We start from the raw sequence: 17,444 nt of genomic DNA on the forward strand, positions 1-17,444 counted from the left end.
GGCTGTATCAATTTACATTCCCACCAACAGTGCAAGAGCGTTCCCTTTTCTCCACACCCTCTCCAGCATTTATTGTTTGTAGATGACACTGGCCAATCTTAACTAAGGTTATTATGGAAAAGTTGATAATTGTGTCTGCATATTCTCACTAAGTCTATGTTTAGTGTCTGGAATTCATGTTAGTTCAAGTAACTATAAATAAAAAACTAGCAGTTCTGACTCTGGAATCCCATAAACAAAAGTGTGAACAGGAGCCCATTTGCGAAATTTGAAAATGAATCCTGAATTTCTTGCAGAACAGTGAGCTTTGTGAATTGTTTTAGCCCAGAGACACCACCATATACAATCATAGCAACGAGTTCAGGAAAGTCAGATCCCTGGACAATAGTTATACCTCAAGAAGTGTTGGGCTCTTTTTTTAAAAAAAGCAGTTGAAACATCTGTATGATATTGAACTTGGGAGGAAAACTAAAATATGTACTTCTATGTTGGTATTGCACAAACTCTTCCACCTTCCAGCTTTGTGACTTTAGGAAAATGCTTTCAGCTCCCTGAGCTACTAACTGAGGTTGTTTTGAGGTTTGTAGGAGGAAATTCATGGGAAATGATAAAATTCTATACAGATGTAACATTATTGCATAATTGTGTTTTGAAAAGAGTGGCATCAAGAATTATTTAAGCACAAATCAATTAATCAGAGAAGAGAAAAAGTTTTTTAAAGTAACATTTAAATCCAATGAAATGGCTTAATATCTGAGCATTAACAATTCTTATCACCGTTTTCTTAACTATAGTTAATTATCGGCAGTGGGTTATCTACACAGCAATTTATCCACAGTGAAACTTCATACCCTCTACAGAAGCATTGTGCTAGGATTTGGTTACTGATCAACTGGGATTTTTAATTAAAATACAATGTGTGATGCTGGAGGAATTTGCAAGGTGAAACTGTTTAAGTCTTTCTTGCTATACTTCACCAACCCAGAAAAGGATATTTAAGACATACTGCAGTTTTTTGTTGTTGTTGTTGTTGTTGTTTTGCGGTACGCGGGCCTCTCACTGTCGCGGCCTCTCCCGTTGCGGAGCACAGGCTCCGGACGCGCAGGCTCAGCGGCCATGGCTCACGGGCCCAGCCGCTCCGCGGCATGTGGGATCTTCCCGGACCGGGGCATGAACGTGCGTCCCCTGCATTGGCAGGCGCACTCTCAACCACTGCGCCACCAGGGAAGCCCCATACTGCAGTTTTTATCCCTATCTCAACATCCTAGAGACCATGAGAAAAAGTGCAGCAGAATCTGGAAAATTATTTAATAATCATACCTTGATTATTAAATATGTTGTTTGTAAGACATTGTCCTGTGGCCCTAGAACAGTGGTTCTCAAATTTTGATGTGCATCACAACGACCTAGAGGACTTGCTAATGTCCACGCATGGCTGGACCCCACTCTGACTTTCTGATTCAATACATCTGGAACAGGGGCCAAGAATCTGCATTTCTAACTCATTCCAGGTGATGCTGAGGCTGCACATCTGGGGGTAAGTTGAGAAACAATACTTAGATAAAGGGACACTGAGAAGAGAGGATACAGACCTGGCTTCTTGTGCTCTGGTGATGGATAGCAGTCTGTCTAAGGAAAGTCATGTAACTTCTGTGCATCTCGGGTTGGGAAGCCACTTCTGCTCCAGGTGGACCAGCTTGTCTGAGAGAAGGCTGTCTCCTTGACAGAGGAGGGAGCTCATGGACAATGCTTATCTCACCGACCCGTCTCAGGCTGACTATTGCCTCCTAGTAGACATTTCTTATTCGGTTGGAACCTGTAGGCGGGGATCAGCCTGCCGTGACACACCTGGAAGCTGGCTCTTAAATGACTTCATTTCTCTGTTCTTATCTATTGTGTAGTGATTTTTTTCCAACAACAGTATTTCTTATGTTTCCAAGTTCTTGAGGGCATATCTCGCTGTTATCTTAACATGTTTCTTGTAACTTCTTTCCTTTTTTTATTAATAAATATATTCACACTGTTTACAAGAAAAGTCCAACTCCTCTGTCTTCCTTGCTGGGTTAATTAAGACTCTCAGATGAGAAGACCTCTGTATGAATGCTTATAAACTGCTATATAATGGCAGATAACAGACTCAAAAAATGTATTTATGAGTGATTTATGTGGTTGAACAAAAACCAGATGGGGTTGGCTTCTGTCAAAGAGTTAATATGTAACAACAACAAAAAAAGAAAAGAAAAAACAGGTAAGCCTGGGGATTGTAGCTAAGAGGGGCACTGAACCTTAAAATAAGCTACCTAGAGAGGGTCATGTCCCATTTAAGTAGACACGTTTTATAGCTCCTTGGAGAGCACAAGATTGAAAAGAGGATGATTGGTTTTACATAGATGTGCCTGTACCTCTAGGAAATCCAACAACAGATGGTATTATTTCAGTAAGTCTGTTTTCGGTTTAAATACTTCTTTTTAATAGAAATACGATTCTGCTGACTGCATCATTCTGTATGTTACAATGTGAGCTTTCCTGCTTACATTTTCAGTGGTGGTTAAAAATTCAACTGTGCACATGTCTGATTATTCGTTGGTAAGCTGGTGTTGGCTTCTCTTTTCTGCCCCACATTCCAATTCTCCTATTTCCAATCAAAATTTCTGCAGTTATAGTTCAAGGAACTATAATGAAAACAAAGTAAAAATGGTCCCAGAGAAATGAAAAGATTGAGATGTAAAACAATCGTCTTCCCTGAAGTCAGTAACCACTCACAGAGGGGAAGTCATCCCATTCTCTTCTCACGGTTCTCGTTTCATAGGATTGGGTTAGGCTGGTGAAGCATTGCTTGGGGAAATACAGAAATTATAAAGCTAAACTGCATGAAAGAGGCATATCCTGGTGATTTTTGATGTAAGACACCATTGGGTCACATTCTCTCTCTCTCTTTGTCTCTCATCTTGTTGAGGTGCTAAGAACTGGGGCTGGCTGTGCTTTATGATTGAAAAATATTTTTATTTCTAAAGGACTAAGGGACCAGGATGACCTGAGAAAAATCTTGGGCTAATATTTTAGGGAAAGGAGAATGGATTTCAGAATATAATTAGTCTTATCTGAGTCTTATCCAGCCTAGTTCATTAAGGGAGAAAAGCTGAAAGGAATTCAGGGGAAAAAATTCCTGTATCTTGCTGGACTGTGTCCTCTGTTGTTCAGGAATTTAAGAAAAATGTTAAATTTATAGATGGATTTATAAAATTCCTGGTATTTGTTTTAAAGTAACCCAGTGGAGGGTGAGAGGGACATGTGTGTGTGAAAATAGCTAAAACAAGTTTTGCCGTGCACGCTTTATTGTGGAAATTGGGGAAGAGGTTCATTTTACTATTCTCTCTGCTTTTAAATTCTATGCTTAATTTTCAATACTAATAATATGCCTAAATGTGAAAAAAGAGAAAACTATTAAGTGATTTGATCATCTATAGATTCAGTGGAAGAAAATAAAACCCAATACTTAACATGGGATGTATTTCATTCAAGTAGGCTTTTTTTTTTTTTTTTTGGCGGTACGCGGGCCTCTCACTGTTGTGGCCTCTCCCGTTGCAGAGCACAGGCTCCGGACGCGCAGGCTCAGCGGCCATGGCTCACGGGCCCAACCGCTCCACAGCATGTGGGATCTTCCCGGACCGGGGCACGAACCCATGTCCCCTGCATCAGCAGGCGGACTCTCAACCACTGCGCCGCCAGGGAAGCCCTCAAGTAGGTTTAAAAAGCATTTCTTTTATAAAAGGTTCGAAACATTGTGTAAACTCAGTATTCATTCAGATTGTAACACTTCCATTTTATGATGCCAACAATAACTTGTCTCTATTATGGGAATAACTAGCAGTTTGTAGTATTTGATACTAACCCCTTGGTCATTACCATGGTTTTTTGTCATTAAAGCACTGAAGTTATAAGTACAGGCTATCAGAAGTGAAAATCATATCTAAAAATATAGCTTGTCATTTAGATGTTTCTAAATATTTTATTTGACAAAAAATGTATAAATCTATTTCTATCAAACTTATTAAAATCCATGAATTGTTTAGAAATACAAAGAAACAACTATAGAATATTCTAGTGGAAATGACTAAAAACTGCTTTTTGGATCTGCAAAGACAAGTAAAGAACTGACAAACATATGATTTGAGAAATTGGGCTTCTCATATAAATTACCTAGATTGGATCTTCATGTTAACTGAATTCCATGGGTAAACAACCTTTCTTTTACCTTTGTGAATGCTGTCTTCCTCAATGTTGTGGGATAGAGATCAAGTGAGCCTTTTCTAGCACTAAGCTTCAGCTTAAAATAAGCACTAATTTCAAGTGAAAGTGTGGAGTAATTTGGGAATGTTTCTTCTGCTGCTTTAAATGTGTGCAGACTGATTACATAATGACAAAAGCAGTCAGGTGGCTTAATTGGATGCAACAGTGCTCACTGGGGCAAAACTGAGTCTGTTCCTGTCTATAATACATTTTTACATTTTGCATGGTATCCGTACATCCTCCTGAAGTGAGTTTCTCAGAATTCTTTTGCAGGGTTCTTAGTTTCAAAGCTTGCCCTACACATTAGTATTATCTGGACAACATGCATACCTCACCCTTTTTGGCCACAAAAATTCAGGAAACATAAAAATCAGAAGGAACATTATAATCTGATCCTGCTATGTATCAGACCTCATTCTTTTCTGTTTTACTCCAAAACATTCTCCCACTTCTGGGTCTTTGCATTTGCAATTCTCAATCACATATTTCTAATTATCAGTTCTAAGCTCAGTACTGCCCTCTCAGTGGAGTCTTTTTAGGTCATTCAACCTAAAGTAGCTCCTTTCACTCAGTGCTTCTCCAGTGAATTAACCCGTGTCATTTTCTTCATTGCATTTTTCACTAGTTGAAATTGTCTTGTTCAATTATTTCTATGTTTATTTTCTATCTCCCTTCACTAGAATGTAATCTTCATGAGGACAGACTTTATTTTTCTAACACAGTATTTAGAACACTGTCTGGCATATGGTTGGTGCTCAAGAAGATGTTTGGTAAGTGAATAAATGACTCACTAGCCAAATGGATGAATGAATAAAGTTTATGTAGGACTTTTTCTTCTGAATCAGAGAGTCAAATATTTAGAAGGAATTGGTCATCAACAAAAAATTACCACACTTTCATTAGGATGACTTAGTAAATAGGATCCTAGATTAAACCAATTAGTGAAACAAGGGCAAAGTTGTATGATTTATCACATACGGTTGAACCATCTACTGTAACAGCAAAAGCTCCAGTGCTTGATTACACAGAGTACTTAGAATTTCATGTGGTAGTTTTGAATCTGAGTTACTGAGCATACAGTTCTTCATTTGCCCCAGAGATAAACCCAGCAAGGTGCAGTATGGGCAGTGGGCTGGGATTGGAACCTACCACAGTAAATTTGAAAAGGTAGTATTCTCAAACTTAACTTTGGGTTATAGGTAAGGAATGAGAAAATGGGAATCCGAGGCTCAAAGGTAGTGGATTCAAAAGGTAAGGTTGTCCTTGATGATGTAGAAGGTAAAACAGTGTTAGGGAAAACCCTTAGTTGTATTTATGGGCTCTACTTTAATTCATATTATCTTAGGCGATCTTGCTTTAAGATAGGTTGTTCTCCCTTTATAGAGAAATCTACCAGATACTTCAGAAATCTCCAAATGCTGGAAGTCTGTGACCCAACATTTCATTGACAATGATGAGCATGTGTCCTTTGGTTGCTCTCCAGTTGTCCCCCAAGCATCCTTCACTGCTCCTCTAGATTTTGGCTCTATAAAAAAATTCTCCTGTTAGTAGCTCTATCCCTGTACTTTTTCTGACAATGTAACTCCTGTCAGGAATGCTCTACTTGTCTTGTCCACTATCCATACTCTATGTGTTAATTCATATATCAATTATTTCACAAGTATTTGTTGGTGTGGTTACCTAAAAAAAAAAAAGAAAGACAAAAGGAAAATAAGCTTTCCAAGTGGTAGAACATTTACTAAATCTGGAGGAGGAGCAAATGAGCTCTCTGGAATCTCTTCTTATAAGGACAGTAAATCCTATGGATCAGGCCCCTTATAACCTCATTTAACTTTAATTACTTTCATAAAAGTCCAGTCTCCAAATATCATTACATTGGGGGGTTAGGGCTTCAACGCATGAATACATTGCATTCACTCCATAATAAGCAGGGTGTGTTACTGGTGGTATTGGAACTACTCACTGATATTTTATTTAGAATTTTTGCAATACTTATAAGTAATATTAGTCTATAATTTCTTTATTGTCCACTATCCTTATCAGGCTGTTTGTCAATATTATTTTTGCTTAATAAAATGAATTTGAATGTTTTCCATCATTTATGTGCTAACTGGTCTCTAAATATTTGGTAGACTTATTTGGTGAAACCGTTTGTCCCTGGTACTATTTTTCTGAAGCAGCTCTTTTACAGCTTTATTGCGTCTGTGAAAATGTATCTGGTTAATCCTCCCACCCTTATCAGGGTTAATTTTGGTAAATTGAATTTCTCTCTAAAGAAATAGATATACGTCTGAATTTCCTGGTAACCAGGTTACTGGAGGCAGACCTAGATTTACGCTAATTTAGAAAAATAGAGTCAAAATTCTAACTAATGTTAGAAAAATAAAGGTACGTGATTCTTTCTTATATTCAGATATCAGGGAATATATGAATCATAATATTTTTTATTGGAATAATCACTGTTTCTATTTATTTGCATTTTATTTATCATTTTTCTTCTTCTTTTTTTTTTTTATAAGACTATGCCTCTTCTATTATCCAGCCAGAAGATTGGTGACAGACTCCTGAAGGTCAGGACCTTGTCTTCTCCACACTGTGTATTGCTATAATATACAATGCAGTGCGATACAGTAGATGTGTAATAAATATGTATTATTATGAAAAGCAATATGGACCCTGATAGATGTTTGACATTTCATAATAATCTTCTAGCAGCATGTTATAATGCAGTACTCCATACTGAGAACAAAAATTGGTTTAAGGGGACATATCTTTGTATAAGACTTTTAAAAGAATTGTAGATATACCGTTTTGCTATACTCTGCAAATAACTCTAAATAATAGAGTAGCAATTGTCAAGAAGTATGAATAAGGAATGATAATTTGAAATTTAAGAGAGTGCACCATTAACCACAAACAGAGAAATACGTGAGAATGAAAAATATACCTGTCAAAGGAAATATTTATGAAATAGTTGGAGTTCAATGGCAAATACATTTAACATCTGAAAGAAGCTGGCTGTTTTTTTGTATATCCTTGTCAAAGATTGACTTTCACCTACTTTCCCTCAGCAAATGAGTGGCAGTTTGGTTATTTATAGGGTAGGATTTCAGGGATCCATTAAAGCTTTCAAAATACCATTAAAGGCATGATAAGACGTTTTTCTGGAGGTAATCATTTCTTCAGGTGGATCTTGTTAGTGGATTTTCACACTCTCTATTAGCATCATTGCTGAACATGAAAACAAGGTAGATGCATCACCGTTAGGAGTATCAAGACAGCACCAGCACAGCCACTTTAGGAGTCACTGATCTTGCTGTCAGCAGTGAGTCTGTCAGCGGGAAAGTGACCTTGAGATAAACGTCACATTTTCTGTAATGTATCATTCATTATAGGCTCCTGATAGTGGAAGGTATAAAATGGAGATACCTTCACTGAAAACATCATAAATAATTTGACATAATATGGCTTGAGCCAAATTCATATGAAAATAATGAAGCATTTATTTCAATAGAAAGGAAGAATTTAGTCACACCCTGTTAATTTGTTTGATTGTTCTATTTTCATGGTTTTATAGCCTGCTATATTTAAATAGTAACCAGACAGTTGAAAATAGTATGCCATTACATTTCAAATTTTTAGACACATTTGCACAAGAAGATGAAATTTTCAAACTAAGATTTAGATTAACCAAGTCTGACTGTACCAAAAGTAAGAAACTATGCTAAGCAAGATTTTTAAAAATGTTTCTTTCAGCATGATCCCTCGTATTGAATTATTGTACACTTTGTGCCAAGAAAAGGAAAGCTTTCTGGGTCAGCATTAATTGTCATGTATAGCTGTAGAATCATAGATGTGTGTATGACAGTAGTCAGGAGACGTGAGTATGTGTTAAATATTTTAGTAACTTACATCTCACATAGGCAGCATAGATATGAGAATAATCAGTTATCTAGATAATTCATAAATAAATTCAATAGCTATTTCAAGAGTCATCTAGTTGCCTGTGTATTGTGGGAGACAGTCAAGAAGAAAAATATTATATTTCTATTTTTGTCTGAAATATTTTATAATCGAGGCAACACGTTGGAGATTTGCTTTTCTTAGATTTATTTTTTTATATTTACAGTTCTTGACTTTGTTTTGCGTTTGTGGGCCCAGCCTGAGGCTAATCACAGTCTGATAGTAGCTAAGGATCGTTAGACTATGTCTGTAGTGCACTGATGTTATTGAGCTGAAATGTTCCATTGGGTCTTATATTGAGGGTAAGATCCATACATCATAGATAAATTATTCAGGTAATGTTGTTTTTTGATTCTTTTACCTTTACATAATATAATTCTTTGCGTACTTTTTCTTTTTTTGTGATACGCGGGCCTCTCACTAATGTGGCCTCTCCCGTCGCGGAGCACAGGCTCCGGATGCGCAGGCTCAGCAGCCATGGCTCACGGGCCCAGCGGCTCTGCGGCATGTGGGATCTTCCCAGACCGGGGCACGAACCCGTGTCCCCTGAATCGGCAGGCGGACTCTCAACCACTGCACCACCAGGGAAGCCCTCGTACTTTTTTTTTAAAAAGAAAAAGCTTATCGGCTCAAATACACATGTATGTTGGAACCTTTATGCACTTCTATTTTTAGGAGCCAAGTAGTGAAAACATTTCAGGTGAGATAGTGTTGGTATTATAGCAGTGAAATCTTGGCAATTCATTCTGACTAAAATAGAGTATCATTTACTCGCTATCTCATTTCATGAGTTCACCAATTACCCGGTCTCTCACGCTGAAAATCCTGTTGTCATCCTTGACAGCTCTTCCTTCCTCAAACTTTATTCTCTCCCATTTCTGTCAGTTCCCCCTATGCAATATCTCCCAAATCACTCAGCTCCACTCCTTCCTCAGTTTTAAAGATAGTTTCATCTGCAGTTTTCGTGTGCGATTTCCAGACCTTCATTTTCATGCCATGAAGAAACATAGTCATGCAAAGGTAGGAAGAGGTCGTCAGTATGGGGACAGCATTAACTCTGCTGTAATTAATTAAAATGAAATGTGCACTAAAAATACATCTCAAAATGGATCCTTGCACATCACTGGGTTTTGGCAGCATGGCTGAGAAATAGAATGCTCTAAAATATTCTCTACTCTACTTCCAGTCATTGAAAACTATTTTGATCATGTCAGTCTCTTTCACACATACTTTACAAGTTCTGCACTGTATGCAGGATAAGGTCCAAACTCCTTGACAAGCCATTCAAAGCTCACCAACACAATTCTTTGCACATTGAAGGATATGCAAATCCTTCAAAAACCCTGTGAATACATAAATATGTATGATATACATCATATATACACATATACATATATGTACATATGTATATATATACAAAGTCCCATGCATATGTACATTGTAGGATATATTAACGTATAGTGGAGTATCATTGTATTGCAGTTGGATTTACTGACTATAAACTAGTAATTATCAATATCAGAGGTCAGCCTGAAACTGACTGCCATCCATTTTAGTTAAATCAACATGTCCCAGAGAGAGAAGTCAAAATTATAACACATCCATTTTGGCTTTGTTTCCATTGCACTGTGGGAAGATGTCTATCCACAAGGTAATTTGTGAAACATTTTATTTTCAATCTCAATCTATTATAGTCCTTATAAATCCTAGTTTTACCTGATAGCTTTTATATTTTACTAATTTCAATAAAATGAGAAAAAATGTGGAGATATAAACAAATAATGGAGTCAAGATAAAAATTGGGGCAGGGAGATATGAAGGAGACATAGAAATACTATCGTTGCAATTCAAGGCTCCTGGCACTAGACCAAACTTGCTATTCTGTTTTATTTTCTTTCTGAATTCTTTTTCCTGCCAAGTACTTTCCTCGATTTTAATAAAATATTTCTTTTTAATAATGCAATATATTAAAAATTTTAAAGGTAAAGCAGACCTAAAGTTAATTCAACAATTCAAGTTAAAGAACACTTATTTGACACTTACTGGCTTTTTGCTTAGATATTTTTTAAATTTATTTTTTGTTGAAGTATCGTTGATGTACAGTAATATTATATAAGTTACAGGTGTTCAGTATAGTGATTCACAATTTTTAAAGGTTATACTCCATTTACAGTTATTATAAAACACTGGCTATATGTTTTATACAACATTGGTGTTGTATAATATACCCTTGTAGCTTATTTTATACATAATAGTTTGTACCTCTTACTCCCCTACCTGTACATTGCCCCTCTTTCCTTCCCTCTCCCCACTGGTAACCACTACTTTGCTCTCTATATTTGTGAGTCTGCTTCTTTTTTGTTTCATTCACTAGTTTGTTGTATTTTTAAGATTGCACATGTAAGTGATATCATACAGTATTTGTCTTTGTCTGACTTATTTCACTTAGCATAATGCACTCTAATTCCATCCACGTTGCTGCAAATGCCAAAACTTCATTTTTTATGGCTGAGTAGTATTCCATTGTGTGTGTGTGTGTGTGTGTGTGTGTGTGTGTGTGTGTGTGTATACACACCATATCTTCTTTATCCATTCATCTGTTGGTGAACAGTTAGGTTGCTTCCTTATCTTGGCAATTGCAAATAATGCTGCTGTGAACATCGGGGTGCACATACCTTTTCTAATTAGTCTTTTTGTTGTTGTTGTTGTTGTTTGGATACCTAGGAGTGGGATTCCTGGGTCACATGGTAGTCCTAGTTTTAGTTTTTTGAGAAAATTCCATACTGTTTTCCACAGTGGCTGCACCAACTTACATTTGCACCAACAGTTTACAAGGATTCCCTTTTCTCCACATCCTTGCCAACATTTGTTATTTGTGTTCTTTTTTTTTAGATGTTGGGGGTAGGAGTTTATTAATTTATTTATTTTATTTTTGCTGTGCTGGGTCTTTGTTTCTGTGCGAGGGCTTTCTCTAGTTGTGGCAAGCAGGGGCCGCTCTTCATCGCGGTGCGCGGGCCTCTCACTATCGCAGCCTCTCTTGTTGCGGAGCACAGGCTCCAGATGCGCAGGATCAGTAGTTGTGGCTCACGGGCCTAGTTGCTCTGCGGCATGTGGGATCCTCCCAGACCAGGGCTTGAACCTGTGTCCCCTGCATTAGCAGGCAGATTCTCAACCACTGTGCCACCAGGGAAGCCCCTATTTGTGTTCTTTATGATGATAGCTATTCTGACAAGTGTGAGGTGATATCTCATTGTGGTTTTGATTTGCATTTCTCTGATGATTAGCTATATTGAGCATATTTTCATGTGCCTGTTGGCCATCTGCATTTCCTCTTTGGAAAAATGCCTATTCAGTTCTTCTGCCCATTTTTAAATTGGCTTGTTTGTTTTTTCTAATATTGAGTTTATGAGCTATTTATATATGTTGGATGTTAACCCCTTATTGGTCATATCATTTGCAAATATTTTCTTCCAGTCCATAGGTTGTCTTTTCATTTTGTTTATGATTTCCTTTGCTGTGCAAAAGCTTTTAAGTTTAATTAGGTCCAGTTTGTTTATATTTGCTTTTATTTCCTTTGTTTTAGGAGACAGATCCAAAAAAATACTGCTATGATTTCTGACATTTATTGTTTACAAAGCACTGTTCTAGGAGCTAATGATTAAAACTCTCTAACAATTCATGCAATAGTTCAAAAAGTATATACATAAATATCTCTGTGCAAAACAGGGAGACAGTGAATGGACCCTTAACCTCCCAGGGACCCAATTTATAAACCTGGAAGATTAATTTACCTGCTTTCTCCCATTTTCTGCTTCAAGAACAGTCACCAAATCCAGTGAACTGTATTTTTCATCATTCACCCCTGCTATTCCCTAGCATCCTCCATCTACCTACTCACCTACATAGCCACCTACCTCTTTCATTCATACATGAATAAATTCTTCTTATTCCTTCATTCTCCATATTTAACCTATCATCATATCTCATTGATTCTATCTCCAAAATAATAAATCTAAATGTATCTTATCACTACTGCAATTATCAACTCTATAGAACACCAGAGCATGTGTCTTAAAAAGTACATTGAATCATGTCCACCTGAGCTTAAATGCAAACTTTTCAACATTACCTGTAAGAATCTGCATGATCTTACCTCTTCTGTTACTCATCCAATTAGCACATATTTTTGACAACTCACTGTATGCCAAGTTAGACACTGGGTATGCAGTAGTACGACACATACGATTTCTTTCAACAAACTTGTATTCTAGTGGAGGATCTAGAAATAAGTATTTCAGTAAATAAGTAATCAAATTATAATACATTTTTATGAATGCCGTAAAAGAAGCAAGTTTAATTCTAAACCATAATGTGGAGAGGGAACATCCATTTGAGACAGGATATGCAGACAAGCTGATGAAGTGTCATTCAAGAGGAAGACATAAACTGAGATGGAGCCAGTCACAGGACGGATGAGGACAAAGTGTTCCAGAGGGATCTAAATGTGCAAAATTCCTAAAGTGAGGGCCTGAGTGTCCAGATCAAAGTGATATAAGGGGAGCGGGTCAGGAAAAATGGTAGAGATGTAGGTAAGAGATTATATTCATTTTCTATGCTGTAAAACAAATTGACATAAAATTAGTGGCTTAAAACAATGTGTATTTATTATCTAATTGACAGTTTCCACAGATTAGGAGTCTGGACATTACTTAACTGGGTCTTCGGCTCAGGGTCTTAGTCTTAACAAGGCTGCACTCATGCTGTTGACCAGTGTTTTCCTACTGGAGCTCAACTCACATGGTTGTTTGCAGATTTCGGTTCCCTGTGCTTGTAGGACTGAGGTCCTCATTTTCTAACTGCCAGAGGCCACTCCCAGCTCCTAGATGTCACCCAAAGTTCTCTGCCATACACCTTCTCACAGCCTCTCTCATTACATGGCACTTGACTTCTTCAAGGACAGCAAAAGTATCTCTCACTCCAGTCTGCTATGGTGGAGTCTTATACAATGTAATGTAATTATGGAGTGACTGTCTTATTATCTTTGCTAGATTCTATTGGTTAGAAGCAAGTCATAGTTTACACTTCAATCATGTAAAGTTATTGAATCAGGGTTCAATCATCTAAAGTTATGGTAAGGCATTTGAATTTATTCTAAGTGAAATGGATTTTGTGGAAGAGAAGGAGGAAAGAAGGAAGGAAGGGCCAAATCATGTCTCAGGGAATTAAAAAGAGGAGTTAATTCTGTTTTGTGGCTCAGAGAAGATTTCTTGGAGAAGGTGGCCCGAGGGTAATAGACTGATGGATAAACAGAAAGAGATGACATCAGAGGAAGATAATATCTGTGCAAAGACTGCTGGTGGATTGCGGGAGAGCAAGTGGCACCCACATATGGAGTATTCAGGATGCACAGGTTCAAAAGTAAATAGAAACCAAATGGATTTGAATGTAGTGGGTGATTCTGTATGGTTTTAAAAGTAATCTATATTATCAGACATGCTAGTTTGGAAGGTAAGCCTGGAGCTGACAATAGGGAGAATGAACTGGAGGAAGAACTCAAAACAGGTAAGGAAGCCATGATTTCTGGTGAATTTTTAAAAACATTTTTAATACATTTTGAAATCACTGAACTGGACGATATGAAAGTGTCAGAAAAATTTTCTTTCTTCCTTTCTTTTTTAAACTACTTTAATTGAGGTATGATAGACATACAAAGAACTGTAGATATTTAACGTATATAACTTGATGTGTTTGGAGAAAAGTATACACCCATGAAACCGTTATCACTATCAGTGTCATAAACTTATCCATCACCTCCAAAAGTTTCCTCCCACCACTTCTCCTTTTTCTGAACAATTTTCTTTAAAGAGAGCTGCAGCTTAAAAAGAGCTGTAACTGGAATAAAACATTCCTTAGTTTGCTTACAAGGACACTTTTGAAGGACCTTGGTTTTAAGGGCATCTCAAGAGAACTAGGTGCCCTACCTTTAATTAGCAATTTCCAGTTTTAGGTATAAAGAATGGGAGTAAGGAACCAGGGCTTGTCTTTTATGCTAGGTAGAAAATTTTAAATTGCTTTGGGACTGGAAGCCTGGCTGCCCTGCTTATATTTGGATCCCCTGTTACTAACACATACTCGATGCTTCCAAAATATTTTAAATTAGACAAATCAATCAATAAAGAGTTGTATCAAATAAATATTATTATGTCAGTCATCAGACCACTACCTCTTTCCGCTCTGGTCTCTCTCCCCTGCCTTTATTTTTCTTCCTAACGTCCAAATTCATTGTGAAGATTCAAGGCATATTGTAATCCCAAAATCTCAGTGCATTAATTTTTACCTTGCTTTGTGTTAGAGCGAAATTATGTAGATTGCCTTATCCACAGACTGTATGTAACGTGTGAGATCACTCACAATATGTAAGGCGAGCTCATGCCAATTGCTTCAGTACTGATGATGATTATACTTGGATTTGCACTCTCTTTGAAACTAAATTTAGATGATTCCTCATCTCAAGACTTCTATTTAATGCCAAACTGATTACTACATTCTGGGTTATGAAAGAATATACCCTAGGATATTATTTCTGAGCTACTAAGTAATGATTGTGAGATAAGATAAAGCAGGAGAAGCCAATGTTTACTAGTGCATGATTACAGGTATGTTTGATATTTTATTCAACACAAATATTTGAATATCCTTTCTGGAATTTCCTAAATAAATAGCATATTAGCATTTAGAATTGTTTAGAATATGTATGTGTACTCCTCCACTCACTTTCATTAATATTAAAGAAGAATGAGTTTATTTTTTTCACTTAATGTAATTCTGGCAAATAAGGTGTTTCTCTTCCCTTAGCTCTGTGCTTGCCACCTAAGAATAATTAATACATATTTTTAAAATAATTTTAATCCTAATAACTCAAACGAATCTGTATTTCTCTGTTACTATGGATTTAATAAATTACTCAGAATTAATAATATAGACTATAGCAACTGCTTCACTCTAGGTAGTTTTAATATTTAAATGAATATTTTAAATACATAAATAAACATGTAATATTCAGTATCTGCTTTGATAAATTATTTTCCTTTGTAAAAAACAAAGTTAAGATTATATGTGAGAAAGACAATTTAAATAGAATTCAGCCAAAATATGCCACATGTGCAATTTGAAAACCCTTGAGAATTTTCTAATGCGGTTTAGAGTACTAGGAGGTTTGACACTGTAAAAGTGTTTAGTGTCTGGGTTAACCGCAGAAACTTGGAAGCAAACCCAAGGCTGCTATGACACACAGCAGAGCTATAGCAGCTTCTAAAAGTGGGCACGTGTGAAGGCTGTTCTACTGAAAATTACCCACCGTGCATAAATTCTGGTGATGACAGGCTGTAATTATTTTTATTAAAAATAAGGATTTTCCATCAAAAGATATTCTTTCCATAAAAAGATATTCTGATTATGAATAATTTGAACAATTCAGAAAAAATATAATTAAAGAAAAACTCATCTATAACCTTACCATCTGGGAATAAACACTCTAACTTTGCTACCATTCTTTTCAGTATTTCTATGAATCATTTTTTACCCAGCTGTGTTTATATATTACATGCATAGGTTTATAGGAATTTAGTGGGAAGCTATAAAATTTGAAAAACACGGATAGGATAAAGAAGAAAACATCCAGAATTCTATGAACAGATATAGCCTCTAAACATTTTAAAGTGTTTCTGATTTTCTTCTTTTTTTGTTTTTTGGCGGTACGCGGGCCTCTCACTGTTGTGGCCTCTCCCATTGCGGAGCACAGGCTCCGGACGCGCAGGCTCAGCGGCCATGGCTCACGGGCCCAGCCGCTCCGCGGCATGTGGGATCTTCCCAGACCGGGGCATGAACCCGTATCCCCTGCATCGGCAGGCGGATTCTCAACCACTGCGCCACCAGGGGAGCCCAGAGGGACATTTTTGATGGAAGAAAATATCCACTGGGACTTGTTGAGAGAGGATATTTCTATGATTAGGTTGATTTATTAGTTTTTCTTGGTGAACAGAAACAAGGAATCACATTATTCAACACATACGATTTAAAAACATGACGAGTGTTTTCTCAGTTTCCTTGGAAATGAAAATGATAATTCTCTACACAATCTTTGTTCAGAAAAATTCTCTTAGTGTCCCAACAATTTTAATGAAAGCAATATTACATAGAGCTTAAGATGAAATCCAGGCTCTGCCCCTTGGTAGCTGAGTGACCTTGGACGAGATATTTACCCTGTGCTTCGTGTTTGCATTGGTAAAATGGGGGTAGATGAGTCAATATGCGTGAACTGCTTAGAAGACTGCCTGTCACTTCATATGTGCTATATATAGGTTAGTAGGTTTGGGGAAAGAACCGTATCTTCTTTACTGTTTAAAGGAGTTGTACATGACAATAGACCTATGGACTATGCATATGATGCATACAAAGGGAAACACTTTGTCGGTGACTAGCAAAGGAGTAAAAATAGAAAGAAACAGCAGAACCACATTTTGACACCAGGCTACAATTAATTAATCTAAACTTAATGTAGTCATTCCAACACAGTAAGGAAATGTTTTAGTGTCACGATTAAAATTGTGAGCCTAAATTCACACAAGACATTGTAACCTGTAGCAATCTTGGGGAAAGTGTCTGTTGCCTCTAAGCCTCAGTGTACTTAACTGTAAATGGAGAGAGATAATCGTGTTTATATCAAAGGTAATTGTAAAAATGAGATAATTTACATCAAGTACTGGATACAAACTGAGCACCCAGGAAGTGTTAACTGCTATTATTGTGCATAGAAATAATAATAATTCTTAAGTATTCTAAAACTTTCTGTATCTTTGAGTTCTTAAATTTGTCTTACCTCTCAGACATCTGGGATAGGTTTAAATCTCTGGTTTCGAACAAAGGTTTATGATGGTGTTTTTAGAGTCTTTATGTACTTGAGAATCCGCTTCTGATTCTTTTACTAACGAAAGACAATCTGAATGTGCGAGTATTTCCTCTGTCCCAACTCATTTTCTCAAAGGATTGTCGCCATGTTTCCACTCTCTCCTTTTTCATAGAGGAGAAGTCTGAGGTTTTGTTTTTGTAAGGGACCCGATTGTCTGCCTGGAGCTTTTTGTAGAATTTGTTTTTTATAGATGTGTTCTTTATCCTGGGAAGGCATCGCCTCT

At 36.9% G+C, this 17,444-nt stretch overlaps 1 long non-coding RNA gene across 1 annotated transcript in view; it reads left to right on the forward strand.

Moving 5' to 3' along the window:
- The first annotated feature begins 5,024 nt into the window (after positions 1-5,024).
- The window catches only part of LOC132413555 (uncharacterized), a 74,864-nt gene continuing 62,444 nt past the window's right edge, over positions 5,025-17,444 (forward strand). The window contains exons 1-2 of the long non-coding RNA XR_009516760.1: positions 5,025-5,060; positions 6,810-6,860. This is a non-coding gene — a long non-coding RNA (uncharacterized lncRNA). The remainder of the gene's footprint in view (positions 5,061-6,809; positions 6,861-17,444) is intronic.

The sequence above is a fragment of the Delphinus delphis genome, chromosome 18 (genome assembly GCF_949987515.2).
Source record: "Delphinus delphis chromosome 18, mDelDel1.2, whole genome shotgun sequence".
Taxonomy (NCBI): Eukaryota; Metazoa; Chordata; class Mammalia; order Artiodactyla; family Delphinidae; genus Delphinus; species Delphinus delphis.